The sequence below is a fragment of the Marmota flaviventris genome, chromosome 4, assembly GCF_047511675.1.
Source record: "Marmota flaviventris isolate mMarFla1 chromosome 4, mMarFla1.hap1, whole genome shotgun sequence".
Taxonomy (NCBI): Eukaryota; Metazoa; Chordata; class Mammalia; order Rodentia; family Sciuridae; genus Marmota; species Marmota flaviventris.
Window position 1 is genome coordinate 89,508,921 of NC_092501.1, and position 27,827 is coordinate 89,536,747.

General features: G+C 34.9%; 1 non-coding gene and 1 pseudogene across 1 annotated transcript; both read right to left on the bottom strand.

Annotated features, from left to right (window-relative positions):
• Positions 1 to 12,919: 12,919 nt before the first annotated feature.
• Positions 12,920 to 14,116, bottom strand: LOC114097610 (thyroid receptor-interacting protein 11 pseudogene; annotated as a pseudogene).
• Positions 14,117 to 18,353: 4,237 nt separating this feature from the next.
• Positions 18,354 to 18,456, bottom strand: LOC114097669 (U6 spliceosomal RNA). Its single transcript, XR_003583618.1, has one exon. It is a non-coding gene; the product is annotated as a U6 spliceosomal RNA (small nuclear RNA).
• Positions 18,457 to 27,827: the final 9,371 nt, after the last annotated feature.

Genomic DNA, 27,827 nt, shown 5'->3' on the forward strand with positions numbered 1-27,827 from the left:
ATTCTGCTGTCAGAATAGAAGGAAGACCAGTAGAATAGAAGAAGGGAATCAGAGGGAGGAAAGGAAGGAAAAGAGGAGGTACTGGGGAATGAAATTGATCAAATTATACTGTTTCATTGTGTGTATACAAGAATATACTATAAAAAAATCAAACAGTTATGTATACTTATAATACACCAATAAAAAGTAAAATATAAAAGTAAAAAAATCTTTTTTAAAACGAATGAATGAAAATTATACGCCACAAAATATATTTATATATTAAGTATATTCTGTCACAACATTATCAGATTTATTTCTACCTATGTATCATTTTTAGAAAATTTGTGAGTCTGCTTTGCTACCAAAATATCTTACTAAAACAGTTGTAATGGAATATTTTCATTATTTTCCATATTAAAAAAGTTAACACCTAGATATAAAGGTATATTAAATCTGGCATTCAAATTCTCAACTACATCATTTAATGGCTCAACATACATTTATATACTAAGCAATGTGGTAGGTATTCTGAGTATTAATCTGAGAATTAAAGATGTATAAGCTTAGAACCCTGGCCAGATTATATTCTAGTAAGAGAAATACAATATATAAGTAGATCATTTCAGTCAGGCATGCATTTCAGTAAAATATAATATAGAGGTAGTTCTAGTACACTGTGGAACCAGATAAAATATTACTGGAGGCTTCAGTTACAAAGTAACACAGCCCTACTTTTTAGTTAATTTTAGCTCATCACTTAAAAAACAAAGTTAAAAATACAACTTTTGATAAAAATATGTAGTTCATCAAATAGCAGCCTTAGAAAACTTATTGTCTTTGGAAAAAATCACAAATTTGTGGTAAAATAATAGATAGTTATATAAAAGAAAATGATGAGTTATCAACTGTGAAGAGGCACTAAATCAGTTCCTTTAATTATTTCATGTTACTCTTGCTCATGGAATACACTTTTATCCAAATATTATTCCTAATGTGTCATAATTTCACCACAAGATATCAGTTTTGAAACAGAAAATGGAAAGAAAGTAAAAGCAAAAGAACTGACAAGGAAAAAGGAAAAGAATTTATAACTGTTCTGAATTGAAGAAGGGATTTGCTTGTTTTCTTCTCCCATTATCTTCTCTAACTCTCAATAGAGGAAAGACAAGAGGGTATCCTGGAGAAAGTCATAGGGAATTACATTCCCCTTTGTCTTCTCCCACCAACCACCTTGTTCTATCCTATCTAGGCACATGCTGGTTTCCTGCCTCTCATCTTTCACTCCAGTCCCTCAATAAATTAATATTTATCCCTCACTCTCAGTTGTATATTCTCACCCGTCAAAATTCCTTCCCACTTCTCATTTAATTCAGGAGAGCACCTCTTCCTAATTCTATTTCTCATCTTTCTTCTCTTCCAGATACATAAACACACAATTATCATTGCTCCATTAAAGAGCAGAGATGGTAATATAAGGAATCAAGGAACAGGAAAACTAACGTGAAAATAAAATACTAGTATTCTTATTTTTGTTTCCTTTGTGTTTTTTTTTTTTTTTTTTGGTACTGGGGATGAAGCCTAGAGGCACTTTACCACTGATCTACAACACCCATCCTTTTTCTATTTTTACTTTTTGTTTTGAGGTAGAGTATCTATGTTGCTGAGGTTGACCTTGAATTTATGATCTTCCTGACTTAGCATCCCCAGTCTCTGGGATTAGAGATATATACCACCACACTGAAAGTCCATCCAATAAGGGAAAAGTGAAACACATACTCTTATACCCTGTGAGTGAACTGATAGAACCTAATTGGAAAACAATTGGGCTATTTGTGTTAAATTAGCTACATTTTAATCCAAAAGAAATGACCTGATATGCAAATAAAGAAGTTTTATGTAAAAGATTTTTGTCATTAGAATTTTTTAATAGCACATTATTTGGAAACAATATAAAATGTCAACAAAATACAATATAGTCTAGCCAATAAAATAATATTTATGGGAAGGATTAATGAAATAAACTGTTCTTATATTATTTAATGGGACCATAGCATACAGGAATTTATCAAAAGACGACCCATAAGAAACATACCATTGTGATACCACCCTTCAAGAGGGACCATAATAATCCTTACCTCCTAGAATTAATGGCCTTGTGTTGTCCCTTCCCTTAATGTTCAGGCTTACTTTGAATGACTAATAGCATATGACACACGTGATCGTATGCTACGTGAACTTATGTAAAACAGATGGTGACTTTCATCTAGGGGTCTGGATCTATGACTTATATCACTGGCTCAGGCAAGCTCCATGTATGATCACTCTTAAGCAGATGCCTAAATGGTGGGCAAGTATAATATTGGGCCAACAGACAGGAAGAACAGAGGCTCCCTGTGACTATGTGAGTGACCTTGGCAGCAGGATCTTCTTTGATAGTTGTCTCTATTAGAGGTAGTTTAGATTTTGGCTAACAATTTGATCACAACCTCATGAAAGAATCTGAACAAGAATCCTTCAGGGCGCATACACAGCGGCAACCTGAGCAGGACACTGCCACGGCCCTAGGTTGGGGACCCCGGGGCCTAGGCTGCAGCCCAGGAGAGGAGCCAGGCCGGGCGGGGTCAGAACCCAGGTGTGGAGGCTACAGCAGCCCAGGCGGCCCAGGGGTCCAGCAGGCCCCAGGTAGGGACAGGGCAGCCAGGAGCATCACCACCTGCCTATGCTGCCTGAGGGCGCTTTCTTGCCCTGCCACTTCAAGGACCCCAAGGGGTTGTATTGCAAAAAATGGATGCTTCTTCCTGCACATGCACCCGGACAGCAAGTGGACGGGTCTAGGAGCAGAAGACAGAGGGGTGGTGTCCATCAAGGGAGTGTGTGCGAACCACCACCTTGCCATGAAGGAGGATGGGAGGCCGCTGACTGTAAATGTGTTACGCAGGAGTGTTTCTTTTTGAATGATGGAATAAAATAACTACAATATTTACGGGTCAAGGAAATAACTCCAGTTGTCCTGACCAGATCTCCGAGGTCCATCCTCTCGCACCTTAGACATTCATGCTGGCAGCAGTTTATGCGGAATGAATATGGCTGGAGGCGGCAGATGACGTACATATCCGTCTTCCTGAAGGCTGCAGGACTGGTGTGCCGTTGTCCAATACGCAGGAAGAACCTGAATTCGGACTTTATACCAGTCTATTCAAAAATTTCTCGAACTGCTGTATCTCCTACATAAAACAAACGTGCAAATTTTAAGGATCAAATTTTATCATTGAAGATTTATAGTTAAAAATCTAAAAGTTCAGAAGCAAGCGTTTGGCTGTTTTCAATGCAAACTCTGCCTTCTGGATGTCCTGAGATACCAAAATTATTTTACTACTTTACTCTTAAGATGCTTTTGAAATACTGAATATTTCTTTTGCTGGTTGCTAGTTGGAGGCTTAGTCACTTGTTTGTTTTTAGGGTCATATCTTTTTAACCTCTTCCTGCTCTGTTTCCCAAACAGTCAAAACAGGTTGAAAGAGCAAATGCTTCTGTGACCATTCAGTTATGTTCTCTAATAATGCTGCAGTGAAATTCCACTACAGAGGGTTTTCACATTGCCTTTGTTTCCTAAGATAAGATTTCAAAGAACTTGGTTTCAGTCCTCAAATGCCAGAAGGCAATAGTGCTTTCATCAGCAGTTTTCAAAAGTCTAAGGCTACAGGGGGTGGGGGTGTAGCTCAGTGGTAGAGTGCTTGCCTAGCACTTGAGAGGCACTGGGTTCTATCCTCTGCACCAATGCATAAAAAATAATAAATAAAATAAAGGTATTGGTTTCATTTATACCATAAATGAATAAATAAATGGTTAGGGATATATAAAATGCCAAATGTGGTGCTACATACTAGTGATCCCAGCAACTGGGGAGGCTGAGGCAGAAGGATCCCATGTTTGAAGCCAGCCTCAAAAGCTTAGTGAGATTCTGTCTCAAAATAAAAAGAACTGGAGTATGTGGCATGATGGTTAAACACCCCTGTGTTCCATCCCCAGTACTAAATACACAGATAAACTACACTAAAAATTTTATAACACATTTAGGGTTTTCATTTTCTATTAGATTAGTTTTTCAATTAAATGCAAAATTTCTGTGGCAGGATTTTTATTACCATTAGCATATTTTTTGGTTTGTCTCCTGAACATCCAGGAAGACCACCTAAATGGGTTTCACCCAGTTTTGTGATTCTGTGTCATTGTTTCTAGAAGCATTTATGAGAAGCCCTCAAAAAAAGCTGCCTTCCCTGACTACTTTTCTGGGAAACTTCACTTGCCACAGACAGGCTGTTGTTCAAATACCTGTAAGTGCCTTTACTATTGTTTGTCAAAGAGTAAGTGACTTTGCCTTCTTAGTAACCCTTCTGGTAAAAACAGTAAGGAAGACAGAGTAGAATGGGCTCACCCTGTATGCTCTGGTTCTTCTCTATCTCTATAGTCCCCTGAATGTGCTGTAGTTTTTTCTCTGAGAAGCAACTCTGGAAAGATGCACAGGAAGAGTCCTGTGTTCTAAAATTTAAGGCACTTACCTGCTATTTTTCAATTACATGCTGACTTCCCACATTAAGATTTACCCATAGTCTCAACATGACTCATTTTAAAACTGAAACCATTGGGGGTGTGACTCAGTGGTAGAGCACTAGACTGACATGTGTGAGATGCTGGGTTCAGTGCTCAGCACTTCAGGGAGAGGAATGTGGAGGTGGTGGATTATGACTGAAGGCATAGAAGAACAATCTAGGTTAAAAGAAACGTTCCTTGGTAAGAAAAATAACTTTAATCTGTATATAATATATATTTGTTATTAAAGTTATTATTAAAGATGGTGGAACTGGTCTTAATATTTTAGATAATGCCCCCCAACTCTTGTTCATGTGTGTACTTTTATTCTTTAAATGTTCTGAAAAATACCCTGGGGACTCATCTAGCACCTAGTAGCGCTAATGAGAAGCTGGGTTCTGAGCTCATGAGTTCAGGCTGTCTGTAGGTCCTGGAAGCACAAGGCAGGCTGCTGAGCTGGCTGTTCTGCCTGAAGTCAGAGCTGCCTGGATAGTTCTGATTCACAGCAGTACATCACTGATAAAGCCTGAAAATGGAAGGGCAAACAAGTGCTTCTGTTTCTGAACTTTAGGAGACCCCTTCATCTCTTCCTCAAGGATTTTTTTTTTCAAGTTTTTTTAAAGTTATACATGGACACAATAACTTTATTTTGTTTATTTATTTTTATGTGGTGCTGAGGATCGAACCCACAGCCTCACACGTGGGAGGCAAGTGCTCTGCCACTGAGCCACAACCTCAGCCCTTCCTCAAGGATTTTTCAAAAGGAATTTAAATTTTTTATCAAAATAAAGTGACTTGTCCTGTTACGCCTTTAAAATTATTTTCATATACTGTAAGCTCAAATGAAGTAAGATACACTGTTTGACAGGTGTGAAGTACATAGAAAAAAACTAAGAAGTTTTAATTTTATTTTTGCTGATTAAGAGATATGTTTAGCTGGGCATGTTGATGCATGTCTCTCATACTAGCAACTTGGGAGGCTGAAGCAGGAGGATCACAAGTTCAAAGGCAGCCTCAGAAATGTAGAGAGACCCTCTCTCAAAATAAATGAGGATGGGGATGTGGCTCAGTGTTTATTGCTGCTAGCTTCAATCTACTAAATCTACTGGTATCAAAAAAAAAAAAAAAAGAGAGAGAGAGAGATGTGTTTGAGTATGTCATCATAGTGTTTTGTTGTTTAATTACAGAACAATAATTAGATGGAGTTTATATTTGTTTTTTTTATTTTGTAATGTTTAATAATAGGGTTAGGTGGAAATAAAATAATAGAAAAAAAAATTTAAAAAGAATCATTCAGGTAAGCCCTTCCTACATACCTAAACCTCATAAACAATGAACTAATCAATGTTTTTTGATTTCAAGTTGACAATTTAGAAGTGTTTTGTTATAAAGCAACAGGTAACTACTGCTACTATCATAAGAATGGTTATATTCGAGAAGGACTTTTATATTTTTTCCTACTTTTCATATTTCCACAATTTTCTCCAGTGAAGTTTATTACTTAATATATGAAAACAATAATTGTATAGAATTTGTAAAAAGTGTTTGAAAAGACAGTGACCTATGTGTCTTTTAAAATTACCCTGATAAATATCCCTAATAAAGCTGGATTTACTTCTAGCATAGTACATAAATTAAATAAAATTGTATTTCAACCTCTTTTTGTTTTATTTATTGAAAAAAGTGGTAGTATACATTCTATAATATATGCAACATTTCTACATGTGATAAACATATTCATGAATCAGTAGTGCATTTGAACATTATTTACAACATTGTTTCTAAGAAAATGTGTTCCAAGTCTTAGACAACCCACTTGATATATAATCCTTTTTGACTTGGCAACTTTTTATATATGCCTATTTAAAAAATTATATAGGAGAAATACCCTTTAAGCTTTGATTACTTTGAACAGGATCACTGTTAAAGTATTTTCAGTCTTATTAAAGGTAAATAAATTTTTTAAAAAATTTGTGAATTGAGAAAATAAGACAAGATTCTCACTTCATATTAATCATAAGAAATAACCACTATCTCTTGAGGTTTTCCTAATTAGGTTATGGCATTGCTACATTATTTGAATAGAGAAGGTGAAAGCAAGTTCTAAATGAATTTAGCAAAAATTGTCAAATCAATACAAATGTTTTTATAAAACTAAAACAAACATGGTAAGAAAAATAAGTTGTCTGATCTATTAGTAATTATGCTTTATATTTTCATATTATTAAAAAATATAATAATTTTATGCCATGTTCATTTATTGAAATGTTTAAATCATGAAAAGTCATAGAAAATCATTTCTGGATGCTAATAATATTGATTATATAATCCATTTTGATAATATCTAGATCATCTTGTATATACAAACAAGAAGATAAAATCAAATATGCATATAAAATAGTTTTGTAACAGTAACATGCAACATAAATCTACTAAATATTTGATATTTCATACTATTCTTATAGTAACTATGAACAACAAAAGTGTCTTGCTGAATTTCAGAAGACTATTAGAAAGAATATTATCAGAGGGTTCATGATTATAAGTAAATGTGGTTCCTCTGGTCAGAATATATAATATGTATTAGATTCACAAATTTCTGCTAAAGTGAGATTTTGTTTCCTTATCTAAATATTCTCACATTTTCAGACTTATTTTTGAAATTAAAAAAACATTTTATTATTTCTATGATCCTTTGTCCATCATGTGGTTCATTCATTTCTGTAACAATTCTCTTTTCTACATACTCACTAAATTCTGTGAATTGGGATGAAAGAAAAAGATGTCTGAACTAGTGAAAGAAATGCATGATATTTTAACTCATTGCAGAAAACTCATTGAGACTTGTATTTTTTTCAAATAAGTGGGACATTAAGGAACATAAATCATAAAGTATCTTTGCAAGAAACAAATGGATATATGCTAAGCAAAAATCCATGTTTATTATTCTATGAACCTATGTGCAATCAAGTTCATGTAATTTATTTTTAGATAAAAAATAAGAAAACTCTGTTTTTGGAATAATAACATTAGAGAAAGGACACTCGAAAATAAACCAATGAAGACAATTTGCCCTTTGAAATATAGATAGTAGGATGAGCTCTACCTTGCAGATTTTCTCAGGGAAATGTAGTGAGCAAATGTAAGAATTTCAAAGAAAAGGAAGCTCATACAGTTCTTTGTGAGAATTAGAAAAACAGATCGTAAAATAGAGACCCTTTTACTTCCTGAATTCAATTCAACTAAGTTCATTTGGGCAAATATTTATTGAGTTCATATTATTTGTCAATATTTAATACCTTAAAATCATAATCTTTGGGTTGGATGGGGTCTTAGCAGTCAAGTAATTCAAGATTCGTCCCAAAGAATGATTCACAGTATGCATTTATATTATGAAGTGATATATCTTGAGTATTCTCATTAACAGTTGTCAAGAACCAGAGTCCAGTTATGGCTGGTTACCCACGCTCCACAATTTTTGCATTTCAAAGTGAATATCCTCAGAGTTTTTCTTGACTGCCTGCTGAGCAGTTTACCTCTAGAAATGCATTAGCCTAACTGGATAGCCTTACTTCTTGAGAGACTACCTTTCCTGCTTCCACTTCCCCAAGCAAACCTGGACTCTCCCTTGCCTACTGTACTTCTTCCTAAATATTTACCATGGAGCTCTCTCTCAATCCTTCCAGAACAGGGTCTGGAGTAACACTTCTCTTAGGTGACTGAGCTTTTGCATCACCTTCTCATTATTGTCTGTGGATATAGGAGGGGATTTTTACCTTACTCTGCCTATCTGAGGGCATTCCTTAATTCTACCATAAGGTCATCAAGGACTTGATGCTTTAGATGGATCCCTCCACTGTAGAGAGCTGACAGCTGGAAAATAATATACTTAATGAGTACACTTCTCCAAGCAGGCATGTTGGTCTCGTGTACTTCTCCAGCAGAACCTCTTAAAAGACTTCTTTAGAACCGTCTGGGATGCAGAGATGTAGATGCTTAAGTTTCCTTTGCAGTAGATGTTTGCCCTGTATTGTGCTTGCCCTATAAGCAAGTAATATGCAACATAAATCTACTAAATATTGTGGTTGCCCTATAAGAAATGCCAGGTCCTTGAGTACTCACCAGAAAGAGGAGATAATCTTGAAATAAACATAAAGGATCATCATTTACATTTATGTTGTGTATATAATTTGGTCATTAAACATAAGATGAGGTCTAAAAAGGCTTGTAGAAAATGAATCTGTGTTGAGATTTGGTGAAGCAGGCTCAGTTAAAAGAATTTTATTACAATGTATCTTTACCATTTTTAGCCACTAATAAAGCAGAAGTCACCATTACTTTGCCAACAATAAGCATAGATTTCTAAAATATAATCAGAAAATTAAACAAAAAGAAGGAAGATTAAAATATTAGCTAGCAATATCATCTTTTAATTATTTAAATAATGATAGTAGAAACAAAAGCAAATTTGCCATGAAAAAATGGTTCATTTCATTAATACAGATTTATGATTACTGTATAATTTGTATAAAAAGATTTACTGAGAGAAGTACTAATACAAATGGATATTTGGGGGCTGCGATTGTGGCTCAATGGTAGAGCACTTGCCTAGCACATATGATTCACAGGGTTCGATCCTCAACACCACATAAAAATAAATAAATAAAATAATGTTATTAAATGTTTATTTTAATTTGTTAAAAATGTATATTTGTATATATACAAAATGTATATTTGTAAATGTCTAGAAAAAATGTGGTACATCATAGCATGGAGTACAACTTAGTAACAAAGAGGAATGGACTACTGGTATTCAGAGTAACTGGGATGAAATAAGGACATTCTGTTAAAAAGTGACAGAAGCCAATCTCAAAAGGTCATAGAGTTTATGATTCCATTTATTTGGCATTCCCAAAATAACCAAATTATGGGGATAGGAAGAATTTCATGCCTTTCATGAATTAGGTTTCATGGATAAGGGAAGTGGTTCTAACTATAAAGAGATTAAGAATTAAAAAAAAAAAAACTCTTATAAAGAAATTCTGCACCATAAAGGGGCAAATAGTCTTGATTTTTTTTTCTTCCAAAATATTATTACTGTTTGCTCTTTTCTGAATATAAAAGTTAATACATGATCACTGAAAAAGTAATATACTTAAGACATAAAGAAGAAGTATAGAATAAGTATAACCCCACCACCAAGAAATTATAATTTCTTCTAGTATTTGTTGTTATTGTGGTTTTGTTTTGTAGTACTGGGGTTTGAACCCAGGGGCTGTTACCAAAGAGCTACACCCTAAATCACCATTCCCCCATTTTATAATTTGAGACAGGTTCTCACTATTGCCCAGGCTAGCATTGAAATTCTGCCTCAGTCTCTGAAAAAGCTAGGTAGATTTTTGTTTATACAACTCATATGCACACACATACACATGCACATAAATTTACACTGACATTAGTTTATGTTTTTTTTTTTTTCCTTTAAATGTGCCATGAATATTGCTGTATATAAGCACAGAGCTACAGTGGAACATTTAAGATTACAAAGTATGACAAAATTGTATGAGTGAACCACCATTTAATCAATAATAAATATCAGTTTCTGATAAGATGCATTAAAATTTTATATAATAATTATAAATTTGTCAACTTGGTCTTATAACTTTTTTATTGCCAAATATCCTTTTAAACATTAATTAAAATCATGATTTCTTTTATCTTCTTGAAGTGCTATTTCTTTTATAACTATGAAGTATCTCACTTCATCCTCATTAATGATTTAAATTTTCTTTGGAGTATGGTTTTAACAGTTTCTACAAATATTTGGAAATGCTATATGTTGTACAATTCTATGAACATTTTAATTTTTCTTGCAATTTTTAAAAATTTTTTAAAACCCTAAAACTCTTTAGAATAGGTTATTTTGTTTCCAGATATGTGGGATTTATACAACCTTTATTTTGTTCTGGTAATTTTTATCACATTTGGCCACAGAACATAGTTTATATGACATTTATTAATGCAACATAATATTAATTCTCTTATGGCCCAGCATAGGAATAATCTTTCAAAAAAGTTTCACATAAAAATTAAAACAAAAGTTGCTTATGGAGTTTTGTCTACTAGGTTGTTCATGTTACTTGTATTTTTCAGATCTTCTGAATCATTGCTTGCTTTATGTTTTCTCAATTTAGCTGCTTTAAGAAGTTTGTAGTAAATTATCCTACTACAATTATTGATTGATAATTATTGATATCCCCATTCAAGTCCAGCATTTGCATATATGTTCCTGGATATATCATGTTGGGTAGGATGTCCTCTTAAACCCATTCTACAGTGAAAACATCCTGAAAATCCCTTTAATACCCCTTCCTACCAAACGATTTAGCAGTACAGTTTCTGTTGGGTATCAGTTGTGATGGCAGGCTGTTCACTGCTACAGCCCTGGGCATCATATCACAGTATGGAACCACAAACTGCTAACTAGTGAAAAGATCAAAATTCAAAACTGCAACTATGGATTCTACTGACAGTGAGTTATCTTCATACCATCATAAAGTAAAAAAGTCATAAGTTTTACAAGCACCTTCTGTATATTTTATCAGGTTATATTTTTGATACATATGTTATTAAAACATTCTTGCTTTTCAATTACTTTTATAAGAACCGCTTATTTTCTAAAATCTGTTTTTTTTATTTTCAAAAAATGGTGCTTTTGGGGACTTGACAATGTGATATCACCTTGCTGTCAGTTAAAAGTCAAGAAGTGTACCTGAGTGGGACCATCTGGTAATTTCTTTGGGATCCCCAATACTGGAGTGAAGAAGAGGCACAATGTTCCTCACCTGTCAGAGATGACCCACTCTGTCCCTTGAGTATATCCCTTTTCTCTTCTCCCCTACTAATAAACTCTGAAAAAAAAATGATGCTGTCAGTCTCTTTATTATTCTAAAACTACAGGTTTCAGAGAAGCAATTGCCACATAATCTGCTTTCTCTCATCTCCAACTTCACCCAACTCAAGCTGGAAACTCTTGATTCATCTTTTATCTTAATTTAGAAAAATAAAAAAGATTAATTTTAAATACTTTTTTGTTAACCCAGAGAAGTGTTTAGATAAACAGTCCAGATTTTAATGATACATTTTTACAAATTAACTTTTCATTGGAAATGATGTAGTAAGTCTTTTGGTTTGACTCAAACTTAACGTGTAGAAACTATTTTCCTTATGGACATATTTAACACCTAGAAAATTGAATTTAACCTGAAGTGACTTTTTAGACAATTGAAAATAGTTAAATGGATAGGTTCATAGTATTTTGATTAAAAGATTCTTAAAATTAATCCACTAAATTTCATGTTTGGGCCCTCCAACTGTAATTTTATGTTAGTAGTTGTACAACGTTTTCTTTGATAAAGAATTCACAACATCATATTTTGTTTTCATATACTCTAACTTTGGAGATATATCTTTATCATATGGGTTGGATTTTTCTTCTTTTCTGTTTGTTATTTAAGTGTATCATTTTTATTTTAATACAATTAAATTTAACAAATACTATAAAAAAGAAGTTGAGCTGTATAGTTCACTGATACTGCTCTGATTCACAATCAAAGTATTTAAGAATTGATTACAGCATATGATTACCTCATAACATCAGAACAAATTTTAATAAACCAAAAGTGCTACAGAAACAAAGAACAATTTTAAGTGCTACATCAAAAAAAGAGAAACAAAAATAAAAACAAAAACAAAAAACCTGGTAGCTCTATATATCAGGTTTTTTATTTATCTTTTTTCTACAAATATATGACTTTTTTCCAAAAGGAAAAAGTACCTTGTGTTTATGGATTCTGTAAAGTGCTAAATTATCTCTGGCTTGATAATTATCTATTGCCTTAAAAGGTCCTTTAATACAACTCTGGGGCTGTTGTCAAGGGGCATTGGCAATAGTGTAGAGGTCAAATGAAGATGCCCAGGTCCACCAGGTCCAACCAAGTCCAGCTGGGTTAATAAAAGTCACAGCTTCCAAATGGGGAGCCAAGAATGGCTGAATTATGTTTCATATTTAAAACTTCCTGGTACTTTTATACCTGGCTTTCTCCTTCCTGGTGAATCTAAAAGTTTCAAGATATGATCAGAAATTTTTCATGGTAGAATAGCTGGATGAGATTCTGTTTCCAGAAATTGAATAAAAAGTCCTGAAAAAGATCTATTAAGCCCAGTTTTCTCAGCTGGTCTCAAAGGTATGTTGGGGTCACTTTTGGAACTTCCCAATCAAAATACTAATCCTTGTTCTCTTTTCCATAACGAAGGTCTGGAGTTGCTGCTGGAGGTCAAGGACATCCTAGGTGTATGAAACTAGAGACATTCTAGCAGGAAGAGCTCCTCTCTCCATGTCTTTCTGCTGGATAATTTGAGTGAGTTTCTCAACCTCATCTTTAGACAGCTGATCTATCTGTTTGGTTAAAGATATATTCTTTGAATTCTGAAGTTTAATCTCAAGTACTCGTTCTTTGACTCTTTTCACAAAATTTTCCATTTTGGCTTTACATATGGCATCGTTTTCACTCCCATTTTCTGTATTAAGGCTTTTCACTTTTGTTTCTTGAAAACTATCAGCATTCTCTGTTTGAATGTCCTGTCTCTCTTCATGCCCCTGGGCTTTTATTTGTTCAATGGTTTTCTGCAAATTCTTAATTTCCTTGTCTTTTTGAAAAAACATTTGGGTATGTGCAGCCTTCATCTGCTCATACTGGTATTTAAATTTATCCATTTCCTCCTTCTGCTCCTGTAGTGACTGAAGTAGTTGCATGTGACTCTGGTTTTGATCTTCAATGACCTTTTGATGATGTGTAACAGCATGTCTTAACACATTTTGAACTCTACATAGTTCCTCCTCCTTTTGGCTAATGTGTTCCTTAAGTTCCAGATTTTCCTGCTGGATGTTTAAACTACTTTTTTGTGACTGACTTAGCTGACCTACTAAATCTTCGACTTTATCTTCAAGCTTCTGCTTGGTTAAATGCAAATCATGGAGGCTCAGTGCACTCTCAGTTAACTTTTCTTTCTGTACATGCAACTCTTTAGTTATGTCCATATTATCCTCCTCAAGTTGATGAACTCTCTCTTTTTCATACTCTAGATCTTGTTTCAACTTCTTGATTAGACCATCTCCTTCATTTTGCTGTTTTGATAGCTCATCTATTATCAAATTCATGTGCTTTGTAGCTTCCAGGTGCTCATTGTCCAGTTCTTCTAACTGAGCTATCAGCATTTCCTTTTCATTAATACTCTCATTCAGTTCTTGCTCCTTAGCCTCCAAGTTCAGTGTTAAGTCATGTATTTGTATATTCAAATTCATGTCTGTTGAAGCCTTACTTTTAATGACTTCACATTCCCAGCTAAGTTTGGAAAGTGATATCTGAAGTTCTTCCTTTTCTTGACTCAATAATGACTTCTCTTTTTCTAAAACTTGCACATGTTGAAGTTTCAGATTGTCTTCAGCAAGACAGCTATCCTGTCTTAAGCTACTCAGTCTCATTTTTTTTCATTTTCAGCATCAGACAGGGCTTGCTGTAGTCTGAACACTTCTCCCACTGATGAACTCTGTGGAGGAATTGTTCCCTTTCCTGCCACAGGATCACTCTCCTCCATCATAGAAGGCTGCAATTTACTGCATTCCAGTTTCAAGTTTTCACATTCTTCAATTATTTGTTGCTTTTCCACACTGAGCTGCTCTTTTTCTCCCTTCAGGACATCTCTGTCATGTTCTGTGGAGGATAATTTTTTCTTTATGTCTTATTGTATCCTCAAGTTCTTTAATTCTTCTTGTGGACTCTAGTTTTCACTTTGTAGAACCTGAATCATGTTTTGCATCTCCCAGACATGAGACTCATCAGTTACCGTAACTCCTGAGTCACCTTCATGTAACAGCTTTTCAAGTTCTGCAATCCGTCCTTCGTAGTCATCTGACTCCTGTTGATGCTGGTGACTTAACTCTGCCAATTTCTGTTGATGTGCATTCTGCAAAATGGACATTTCATGTTGGTGATGATCCCTGTCCTGACTTTGGTTTTGTTCCAGGAACTTAATAGTATTTTGTAGTTTGCAGACTTCACTAAGTCCATAACCAAATAAACAAAGTATGCTGGTTGCAGGTACACCACCTGCTCCTGAAGCTATTGATTGAGCAGCTGACTGCAGGCTCAACAATTGCTCCTGTAGTGCCATCTGGCTTGCTTGAAGATGGCTGATTTCTACCTGTTTCTGTTGCAGCTGATTTTGGTAACTTACATACTCCTATAGAAGATGAATAATAACAGATGATAGTTGAAGAATAGCCCTATTGGCTGCTTATATAAGAGGCCCATTCTATTTTGTATTGGGGAGGCCATTTCATAATAATGCAGCCTAAATTGAGAAGTGCTTTGTACTATAATCATATTGTATTTCTCATTCATATTAAACTCATTCTCCTAATCTGACAGATTACATTGACATACACAGGTTACACTCCAGCATGTGCTGGAACGTGGATCTCTTACTGTCATTTCATAACATATTCCTTACTTGCTCATCCTGGACCTTATGGAATAGTGAATAGAATATGACATTTGAGAATAAAATTTGGTTTAGGATAGTGAATATTTTAAGTTGAAACCAAATATGTTCTCATGGGAAAATCAATTTTGAGGATATTATCATTATCACATATGTCTTTATACAACATCTTCAAAAACAGAGAGTATATTCTTCAAAAAGATAAATTATACTCAAGAGGCTGAATCAGTAGGAATCCATGTTCCAGAAAAAAACATAAAAAGGAAAATGGAGATGGGAATGTAGCTTACTTGTAGAGCATTCTTGGGTTCAATCATTAGTACCACAAACCACCACCAGCACAACAACAATAAAAAAAAAAACGTAATTCTAAGAGTTTGTATTTATTGAGAATTTACCGTGAGCCACAGTAACACTGTGAAGTAGATCAAAATGTATTTTAGAGATTATTTTAGATTACTTAGATTAATAAATAATATTATAGATTATTTTAGGAATGGATTATTTGCTGTGATTCTTGCATAAAGAATTTTTTAAATTTATTTTTTAATTTTTTTATTTGTTCCAAGTAGTTATACATGACAGTAGAATGCATATTGAACATCACACATAAGTATAACTTCTCATTCTTCTGGTTGTACATTATGTAGAATTATACCAGTCATGCAGTTATATATGCACATATGGTAATAATGTCTGATTCATTCTACTATCCTTCCTACCTCACTTCACTCCCCTCTGTCTAATCCAAAGTTCCTCTATGCTTCCCTACCCTACTCCCTTACTGTGGGTTAGCATCCACATATCAGAAAACATTCAGCATTTGGTTCCTTGGAATTGGCTTATTTCACTTACTATCATATTGTCCAGCTCCATCTATTTAATAGCAAATGCCATAATTTCATTCTTGTTGGAGGTTGAATAATATTACATTGTGTATATATACCAGATATTCTTTATTCATTCATCTACTGAAGGACATCTAGGTTGTTTCCACAATTTAGCTATTGTGAATTGTGCTGCTATAAGCATTGATGTGGCTGTGTTCCTGTAGTATGCTGTTTTTAAGTCCTTTGGGTATAGACTGGGGAGTGGGATAGGTGTGTCAAATGGTGGTTCCATGCCAAGCTTGCCAAGGAATCTCAATATTGCTTTCCAAATTGGCTGCACCAATTTGCAGTCCCACCAGCAATGTGTGAGTGTGAATTTTTCCCCACATCCTCACCAACACTTATTGTTGTTTGTATTCTTAATAGCTGCCATTCTGAGTGGAGTGAGATGAAATCTTAGAGACTCATGCTATGTAGCAAGCAATCTTAAGAGATGGGTCCTGAGACATTTACAAATTCTCCAAACTAGAAATACCATTATAGCATGGAATTTCTCTCACAAATTGCAGTACAGTATTACTAAAACCTTTTAATTAACTCCTTAAGACTTATATATGTCTGTAAATTGAGAGCTAGACTCATTAATAAAGCTAAATAATAAAATTCTGTCTGGAAAATTTATTGAAATTTTGTGAGTTTCCTCTACCTCCTCACAGAATGCACGACAAAATTCATCATATGCATCCAAGCCACTTGTCCATGTGGCATTCCAACTCCATAATTCATCCTAAATTTCTATTTTTCTGAGTAAGCACAGATTTCTGCACTTTTTCTTCAGTTGTGGGCTGATACTATTTGCTGGTTAGATTTAGAATGTTTTTGTTGTTACCTTATTTTGCTTTTTTCCTATTTGTTCTTTTGTTTAGAGTGGGCATTTCCCAAAAGATATAGAGACTTTCCTGTTTCACAACAGGTACATGGATGGAAACATGAGCTAAGAACTATAAATTCAGGATGAGATGAGGATGGTTACTGCTGAACAGGCTCGAGCCCAGGTTAAGTGAAAACTCTGCAAACCATGTGTGCATTGACAAAGTTTAAAGTATTACATTATGTGGACCACTGAAGTTCCTTGAAAGCAATCAAAACTTGCATATGTAAATTCTCTAAATGTCTAAGTTGTTATAATGATTTTTAAAAATATTGTAATATAATCTGCAAATATATAGCCTTTTGGGTGGAGGAGATAATAAATTAGTGAGAATTAGTGAGCCCTGTGAAAGGGGCTAGGTAATTTGCTTTACAATTTAGAGATATGATATCATTTATTTAATTCTTCCAACAACTTTTTGTTTTGTTTTTGTTCTGTTCTGTTTTTGTTTTACTGCTATGCATCTAACTGAGACCTTGCTCAGGCTAAGTGGATACTCTATTGCTAAGCTCTACCCCAACCCCTCCCAGTAAATTTATGAGCTAGCTATATAATTCCTACTTTTATTTATTTATATATGACAGCAAATGCATTACAATTCTTATAGAGCACAACTTTTTCATATCTCTGGTTGTATACAAAGTATATACACACCAATTTATGTCTTCATACATATACTTTGGATAATGATGTCCATTGCATTCCACCATCATTTCTAACCCTATGCCCCATCCCTTACCCTCTAACCCCTCTGCCATATCTAGAGTGCCTCTATTCCTCCCATGCTCCCTCTTTCTATCCCTCTATTAATCAACTTCTTTATTTCAAAGAAAACTTTTGGCTAACTTCACTTAACATTATCTTCTCTAACTCCATCCATTTTCCTGCAACTGCCATGATTTTATTCTTTTTTTTATTACTGAGTAAAATTCCATTGTGTATATATGCCACGTTTTTTTATCCATTCATCCACTGAAGGGCATCTAGGTTGCCTCCACAATTTAGCTATTGTGAATTGTGCTGCTATAAACATTGATGTGGCTGTGTCCCTGTAGTATGCTGATTTTAAGTCTTTTGGGTATAAACCAAGGAGAGGGATAGCTGGGTCAAATTGTGGTTCCATTTCCAGATTTCCAAGGAATCTCCATACTACTTTCCAAATTGACTGCACCAATTTGCAGTCCCACCAGCAATGTATGAGTGTACCTTTCCCCCCACATCCTCGCCAACACTTGTTGTTTGTCTTCATAATAGCTGCCATTCTGACTGGAGTGAGGTGATATCTTAGAGTAGTTTTGATTTGCATTTCTTTCCAGCTCTTTGTGACTGTTGTGTTAATGTTTTTTCCCCTATATATTTATATTGCTCTTGTATAAGTCCAAAATCTCTCTTTTGTGGAGAAAGACAATGTTAACAATTCCCAGTATCAACAATACATCATCTATGAGGAAACTTTAAAAATTATGAAACGCTTCATGAATTTGTGTGTTATCCTTGTGCAGGGGCCATGCTAATCTTCTCTGTATCATTCCAATTTTAGTATATGTGCTGCCGAAGTGAGATAGGTTCTAGTTTTGATTGATCTTGTTGGAAAGACAAAGATGGGTTGCTCTGATATAGAATATTGCAGGCAAAGTCGATTCTATACAAAGGAAGATTTTATCCAGATGGATATGGAAACAGAACAATTGCTGAATAAAGAATTTTAGTACTGTATCAAAAGCCTCTATCATATATTGAACACTATGTCTTTTTTACACAACACTCCATCGGTGTAGTAATTATATTGTATCTATATTTCTAAATATTTCAAAATATTTCACTGTATAATGTTGCACCCCTTTGTGTGTTAAGGAATTGGTTATCAAATTTTTATTTTCCAAAAATAAAATGAATCAAAACAAAATGCAATGGCTTGCTTATATTGATACTAGAATAATAAATAAAAACATACAAAATTCTCTATCTTTGACATACACAAATGACAGTTTCATATGATTTAAGTTAAATAGAAATCAGTGCTTCTGAGACATAGTCTAAGAGTAAGACTACTTAAATGGGACAATCCCTGATATTCTCTTCCTGCCATATTGATTCAAATATGTACAACTCCCTGACATAAGAGCCCTTTGCCTGTTGATGTTTCTAACATTAAATTAGTCTTAGAGTTGGTATGCCTCAGAATTACTGTGAAATTTTATAACTAAAGGAAACTTTAAGATAGTCTATTCCAGTCTCTACACTTTAAAAATCATAAAGCAAAAGTCCAGACCTGAGAGCAAAGTCCCATAGTCAGGTGGTAAAACTTCAATTATTATTGAACTACTTAATATTCTAAACATATAATCACCCTTCTTTCTCTTATTCCAGCAAAGGCATTTTAGCTGCATACTCCCAGGTTTTTCCATTTTCTTTATGTCTGTCAAAATTGCTATGGTTCAGTGATAGCAAAGCCTATCATATCATATTTAATTACAATACTGAAGATGGTTAAATGTCCTGTGTGTCCTCCATACTACATAAAAGAAAAAAAATGTCTGATGATTTGTTTCTTCAAAAATCAACTAGCTACAAGATTTTTTCAATCCTGTAATGAGGTTCATCACTGTTGATTGCCTGTGCTCATCATAGAAAAATTTATGGTAAGAGATGCTAAAAGAAGCCATAGTTTATGATAATTTTTAGTGTTAATTATCTTCAGAGACTTATTAGAGGAGAAACCCATATCAGCAGCTACTTGCCTTCAGTGCACTTCAAAGAAATGAAAGCTAACATGAGGCCATGAGACAAAACACAGCACTGTTTTGTTGTTTGTTTGTTTTAAGGCATGAGTGAAAAGAGAACTATATAAAGGTTCCATATCAGTATAGTTTTTTAATATTATATTACATATATAACCAGTGTAGTATTCCCCCCAAATATAGTGAAGAAATACATAAAATTTCAGTTATTTGCCCACTTTTTCTTCTCCTCATGGCTCTCCTTATTCTTATTGTCCTTGTATTTCCTTCTTTTCCTTTTTCTCCTCTTTCCTTTTCCTCTCTCTGCTATGATTTTTTTTTTTCTAATAATAGGTTGGTAATTTTCTTTTCTTTTCTTTTTTATTAGTTGTTCAAGACAATACAATGATCTTGACATATCATACATTTGATTCAAATAGGGTATGAATTCTCATTTTTCCACGTGTACAGATTGCAGGATCACATTGGTTATACATCCATGTTTATACATACAGCAATCCTAGTGTCAGTTGTATTCTGCTGCCCTCCCTATCCCCCCTCCCCTCCCCTCCCATCCCTATTCTCTACTCATTCTACTGTGACACTTATCTCTCTCTCTCTCTCTTTTTTCCCCTTCCCTTCCCCCTCACACCATCGAACCCATGAGGGTCTCCTTCTGTTTTCCGGGCAATTCCCCTTCTCCCTCCTTTTCCCTCCTCCCTCTTTTCCTTATTTGGTGGTAATCTTCTCATGCTCTTCCTTCCTACATTGTTTTGAGTCACCTCCCTTATGTCAGTGAAGACATTCGGCATTTGTTTTTTAGGGATTGGCTAACTTTGCTTAGCATAATTTGCTCTAGTGCCATCCATTTCCTTGCAAATGCCATGATTTTGTTATTTTTTAATGCTGAGTAATATTCCATTGTATGAACATTGATGTAGCTGTACCCCTGTAGTATGCTCTTTTTAGGTCTTTTGGGTATAGTCCAAGAAGGGGAATAGTTGGGTCAAATGGTGGTTCCATTCCCAGCTTTCCAAGGAATCTCCATACTGCTCTCCAAATTGGCTGCACCAGTTTGCAGTCCCACCAGCAATGTACAAGTGTACCTTTTTCTCCACATCCTTGCCAGCACTTGTTGTTGTTTGACTTCATAATGGCTGCCTTTATTACTGAAGTGAGATGGTATCTTAGAGTGGTTTTAATTTGCAATTCTCTGTTAGCTAGAGATGGTGAGCATTTTTTTGTGTGTGTACTTGTTGATTGATTGTATATCTTCCTCTGTGAAGTGTCTGTTTAGATCTTTGGCCCATTTGTTGATTGGGTTATTTGTATTTTTTGTTGTTTAACTTTTTGTGTTCTTCGTATACTCTGGAGATTAGTGCTCTATCTGAAGTGTGAGGGGTAAAAATTTGTTCCCAGGATGTAGGCTCCCTATTTACCTCACTTATTATTTCTCTTGCTGAGAAAAAAAATTTTAGTTTGAATATGTCCCATTTGTTGATTCTTGATTTTAACTCTTGTGCTATGTCCTATTAAGGAATTTGGAGCCCAATCCCACGAGATGGAGATTAGGGCCAACTTTTTCTTCTATTAGATGCAGAGTCTCTGGTTTGATTCCTAGTTCTTTAATCCATTTTGAGTTAATTTTTGTACATGGTGAGAGAACGAGATTCAATTTCATTTTGTTGCATATGGATTTCCAATTTTCCCAGCACCATTTGTTGAAGATGCTATCCTTTCTCCATTGCATGCTTTTAGCACCTTTGTCTAATATAAGGTAGTTGTAATTTTGTGGATTGATCTCTCTGTCCTGTATTCTGTACCATTGGTCTACCCGCCTGTTTTGGTACCAGTACCATGCTGTTTTTGTAACTATTGCTCTATAGAATAGTTTGAAATCTGATATGGCTATACCACCTGTTTCACTCTTCCTGCTTAGGATTGCTTTAGCTATTATGGGTCTTTTGTTTCTCAAGATGAATTTCATGATTGCTTTTTCTATTCTGCGAGGCATGCCGTTGGGATTTTGATTGACATTGCATTAAACCTATGGAGTACTTTTGGTAGTATGGCCATTTTAATGATTTTAATTCTGCCTATCCATGAACAAGGTATATCTTTCCATCTTCTAATGTCTTCTTCTATTTCCCTCTTTAATGTTCTGTAGTTTTCGTTGTAAAGTTCTTTCTCCTCTTTTGTTAGGTTGATTCCCAAATATTTTATTTTATTTTTTTTTAGGATATTGTGAATGGGTTAGTTTTCCTGATTTCCCTTTCAGAGGATTTGTCACTGATATACAGGAATGGCTTAGATTTATGAGTGTTGATTTTATATCCCACCACTCTGCTGAATTCGTTTACTAGTTCTAGAAGTTTTTTGGTAGAACATTTTGGGTCCATTAGGTATAGGTTCATGTCATCTGCAAATAGTGCTAATTTCAGTTCTTCTTTTCCTATTTTTATGCCTTTAATTTCTATTGTCTGTCTTATTGCTATGGCCAGGGTTTCGAGAACTATGTTGAATAGGAGTGGTGAGACAGGGTATACCTGTCTTGTTCCAGATTTTAGAGGGAATGCCTTCAATTTTTCTCCATTTAGAATGATGCTGGCCTGAGGCTTAGCATAAATAGCTTTTACAATGTTGAGGTAAGTTCCTGTTATCCCTAGTTTTTCTAGTGTTTTGAACATAAAGGGATGTTGTATTTTGTCGAAAGCTTTTTCCTGCGTCTATTAAGATGATCATATGGTTTTTATCTTTAAGTCTATTGATGTGGTGAATTATATTTATTGATTTCCATATATTGAACCAGCCTTGCATCCCAGGAATAATTCCTACTTGATCATGGTGCACAATCTTTTTGATATATTTTTGTATCCGATTTGCCAGAATTTTACTGAGGATTTTTGCATCTATGTTCATTAGAGATATTGGTCTGTAGTTTTCTTTCTTTGAAGTGTCCTTTTCTGGTTTAGGAATCAGGGTGATGTTGGCCTCGTAGAATGAATTTGGAAGTACTCCCTCTTTTTCTATTTCGTGAAATAGCTTGAGAAGTATTGGTATTAGTTCTTCTTTAAAGGTTTTGTAAAACTCTGCTGTATACCCATCCGGTCCTGGGCTTTTCTTGGTTGGTATTCTTTTGATGGCTTCTTCTATTTCCTCAATTGATATTGGTCTGTTTAAGTTGAGGATATCCTCTTGACTCAATCTGGGCAGATCATATGACTTAAGAAATTTATCGATGCCTTCACTATCTTCTATTTTATTAGCATATAAGGTTTCAAATAATTTCTCATTATCTTCTGTATTTCTGTAGTGTCTGTTGTGATATTGCCTTTTTCATCCCGTATGCTAGCAATCTGAGTTCTCCCTCTTCTTCTCTTCATTAGTATAGCTAAGAGTCTGTCGATCTTATTTATTTTTTCAAAGAACCAACTTTTAGTTTTGTCAATTTTTTCAATTGTTTCTTTTATTCCAGTTTCATTGATTTCAGCTCTGATTTTAGTTATTTCTTGCCTTCTACTGCATTTTCTGTGGTTTTGCTCTTCTTTTTCAAGGGCTTTGAGATGAAGTGTGAGATCATTTATTTGTTGGTTTTTCCTTTTTTTGAGGAATGAGCTCCAAGCAATGAATTTTCCTCTTCGAACAGCTTTCATTGTGTCCCATAGATTCTGATATGTTGTGTCTGTGTTTTCATTTATCTCAATGAATTTTTTAAATTTCCTCCTTGATATTATCTGTAACCCATTGATCATTCAGTAACATATTGTTAATTCTCCAAGTGATGTAGGGTTTTTCCCTTCTTCTTTTATAGTTGATTTCCAGTTTCATTCCATTATGATCTGATAAGGTGCATGGTATTATCTCTACTCCTTTATAATTGCTAAGAGTTGCCCTATGGCATAATATATGGTCTATTTTTGAAAAGGATCCATGTGCTGCTGAGAAAAAAGTGTATCCTCTTGCTGATGGTTGACATATCCTATATATGTCGGTAAAGTCTAGGTTATTAATTGTGTTATTGAGTTCTATATTTTCTTTATTCAACTTTTGTTTGGAAGATCTGTCCAGTGGTGAGAGAGGTGTGTTGAAGTCACCTGTAATTATTGTGTTGTGGTCAATTTGTCCCTTGAACTTGAGGAGGGTTTGTTTTATGAACATAGCAGCACCATTGATTGGGGCATATAAATTGATAATTGTTATGTCTTGTTGGTAAATGGTTCCCGTTAACAGTATATAGTGTCCTTCTTTATTCCTTTTGATTAATTTAGGCTTGACGTCAATTTTATTTGATATGAGTATAGCCACCCTTGCTTGCTTCTGCGGCCCATGTGCATGGTATGATTTTTCCCAGACTTTCACCTTCAGCCCGTGTGTGTTTTCCTATCAGATGAGTCTCCTGAAGGCAGCATATCGTTGGATTTGCTTTTTAAATCCATGTTGCTAGCCTATGTCGTTTAATTGGTGAGTTTAAGTCATTAACATTTAGAGTTACTATTTTTATATGGCTTGTACTTCCAGACATGTTTGTTTATTTATTTAATTATTTTTAAGATTTGGTTTGTTTTTCCTCTTTGTTTAGTTTTTCATCCCCCCCCCTTTACTGAGGTACTGCCCACTGTTGTTTTTTCTTGTTTTTCATTTCTTCTTTGTGTAGTGTTTTGCCCAAAATGCTTTGCACTGCTGGTTTTCTGGCTATGAATTCTTTTAACTTTTGTTTATCATGGAAGATTTTTATTTCATTGTCAAACCTGAAGCTTAGTTTTGCTGAATACAAAACTCTTGGTTTGCACCCATTATCTTTCAGCATTTGAAAAACGTTGTTCCAGGATCTTCTTGCTTTCTGTGTCTGTGTTGAGAAATCCACCATTAACCTAATTGGTTTACCCCTAAATGTAATCTGCCTCCTTTCTCTTGTAGTTTTTAATATTCTCTCCTTGTTCTGTATGTTGGATGTCTTCATAACAATGTGTCTTGGAGTTGGTCTATTGTGATTCTGTATGTTTGGTGTCCTGTAGGCTTCTAGTATTTGTAAATCTGTTTCATTCTTCATGTCTGGAAAGTTTTCTAAAATTATTTCCTTTAACAGATTGCTCATTCCTTTGTTTTGGACCTCTATACATTCCTTTATCCCAATGACTCTTAAATTGTGTTTTTTTTTATGATATCCCATATCTCTTGGATGTTTTGCTCATGATTTCTTACCAACCTTTCTGAGTTGACTAGACTCTTTTCGAAATGATATATTTTGTCTTCATTGTCTGATGTTCTGTTTTCTACTTGGTCTATTCTACTGGTGATACTTTCATTTGATTTTTTTAATTTGGTTTATACTTTACTTCATTTCTAGGATTTCTGTTTTTTTTTTTTTTTTTAATAACCTCTATATCCCTGTAGAATTGCTCGTTTGCTTTTTGAATTTGTGTAATTCATTGTCAAGGTGTTCTTTCATTGCTTGCATTTGCTGTCTATTGATCTCTTTAAGATTCCATTCAATCTGAGTCAGGTATGCCTTGAGTTCTTTATTTGACCATTTTTCTGATGCATCTAGCATCTCCTGTAAATTTATGCTGTCCTGCATTGTTTGTGTTCCTTTTCTTCCTTTTTTCGTGGTGCTCATGTTTCTTTTCAGCTCTGTTTGACTGTTGTGTTATTATTTTCTCCTATAAATTTGTTTTGGTTTTGTATAACTCCAAGATCTCTCCTTTGGGTTGAGAGACAATATTTAGAGATGTTGGATTTAATTGTGATTTAAGGTAAATTCATTAGTTTCATTAAAGGCCTAAGGATTTTGATGGCATATAGACAATTGAGGTTTGAACTTAGGATTTTATGTTGAGGTCAGGAGTTGTAAGGTTATGGAGGTTAGTATATCTTAGTTTCTTTGGAGGGTTGCTCAAATGCAGGCGGATATTAACAAGAGAACAGACAGGAGTACTTGGGGGTAGTTAAGGTCTTAGGCAGACTATAGACCATCTCGTAACATTCATCTATTTGCATTTAGTAAATTACACGTAATCAGAGTGGTCATGCTTGGGAGGAAAGTTAGGAAAAAGGTAAGGAAGCAAACCAAGAAAGAGAGAGGGAGAGAAGAAAGAAAGTGAAAAACGAATAGAAAAGAAAAAGAAGAAATGATAAAAAAAATAATAAAATAAAGTAAAATAAAAATTACAATAAAAAAAGCACTGTTAGGCTTTTATTTTCTTCACTTCCAGTAGATGGAACTGTGCTTTCTGGACCAAGATTTTGCCCTCGGGCTATAGGAAACAATCCATATGAGGCCGCTCCCTCCTCCCCCACCTGGTGTCTCTCCAATCCTGTTCACTTAGGTTAATTCCTGGCCTCTAGTCTCCTCCTTCTCCTGCCAGACAGGCCTTCCCCAGTGTGGTACTATCTAAAATACATGGCATCTAGAATCTGTCAAAGGTCCCCTACAGCCAATGAAATAAAACCTTATGTTTTTTGCCTGTCACAACAAATATGTATATCAAGTAGATGTTTAAAAATCTTTTTTTTTGGAAGGAAACAATAACATTAAGAGAAACCTACAGAATGGAAAAAAATATATGTATATTTACCACACACACCTCAGATAGAGCACTAATCTCCAGAACATATAAAGAACTCAAAAAAAAACCCCACCAAAAATACAAATAAGCCAATCAATAAATGGACTGAGAAACTGAACATATACTTTACAGAAGAGATACCATCAATCAGCAAACATATGGAAAAATATTCATAATCTCTAGCAATTAGAGAAATGAAAATCAAAACCACTCTAAGGTTTCATCTCACTTCTGTTGCATGGGCTCTCTCTCAACCAGTGAGGAGGTCCACGGAACAGGGTAGAGGAGAGTGTGGCTGTGGAACTGCTAATCAAGACCTTTGGAGACCAAGGAGGAAGCAGGTCTGATTCTATTGTGCAATTACCATGTATATATACTTAGGCAATAGCTAAGCAGATTATAGGTAGCCACCAATACAATTTCTGGCTAACTGTCCTTGCAGTACCCAATCAAGGAGTGGGCCATGAAGCAAGCACAGGGACTGTAACACATAGCCTCACGTCAAGGGCTGTGCCTAGGGTGTAAGTGGTTTGCCACTCACATGCCTAGCACAGGGGGGTGGTTTGCCACTCAAACACCCTTAATGTATGCCATGTATGCAGGACTTCATGCACTTGTCCCCACATCCAGTCAGAATGGAAATCGTCAAGAATACAAACAATAATAAGTGTTAGAGAGGATGTGGAGAAAAAGGGACACTCATACATTGTTTCTTGAGATAAGATATCAAAGAACTTGGTTTCAGTTCTTTAATGCCAAAAGGCAATAGTGCTTTCATCAGAAGTTTTCAAACATCTAGGGCTACAGCGGGTGGAGTTGTAGCTCAGTGGAAGAGTGCTTGCCTAGCATGTGAGAAGCACTCGGCTCTATCCTCAGCACTAACAAATAAAAATAAATAAAATAAAGGTATTGTTTCCATCTACAACATAAATAAATAAATAGGTAAATAAATGACTAGGGATGTATAAAATGCATAATATAGCTGGTGTGGTAGTATACACCTGTGATCCCAGCAACTAGGGAGACTGAGGCAGGAGGATCCCATGTTTGAGGCCAGACTTGACAACTTAGCGAGATTCTGTCTCAAAATAAAGAGATCTAGGTAACGTGGCACCGTGGTAAAACACCCCTGTGTTCCATACCCAAAACTAAAATAAACTGCATTAAAAATTTTATAACACATTAGGGGTTTTAATATTCTATAAGATTAGTTTTTCAATGAAATGCAAAATTTCTGAGGCAGGATTTTTATTACCATTACCATATTTTATGGTGTGTTTCCCAAACACCCAGAAAGACCACCTAAATGATTTTCACCCAGCTTTGTGATGCTGTGTCATTGTCTCTGGAAGCATCCATGAGAAGCCCTCAAAAAGCTGCCTTCCCTGACTACTTTTCTGGGAAACTTCACTTGCCACAGACAGGCTGTTGTTCAAATACCTGTAAGTGCCTTTACTATTGTTTGTCAAAGAGTAAGTGACTTTGCCTTCTTAGTAACCCTTCTGGTAAAAACAGTAAGGAAGACAGAGTAGAATGGGCTCACCCTGTATGCTCTGGTTCTTCTCTATCTCTATAGTCCCCTGAATGTGCTGTAGTTTTTTCTCTGAGAAGCAACTCTGGAAAGATGCACAGGAAGAGTCCTGTG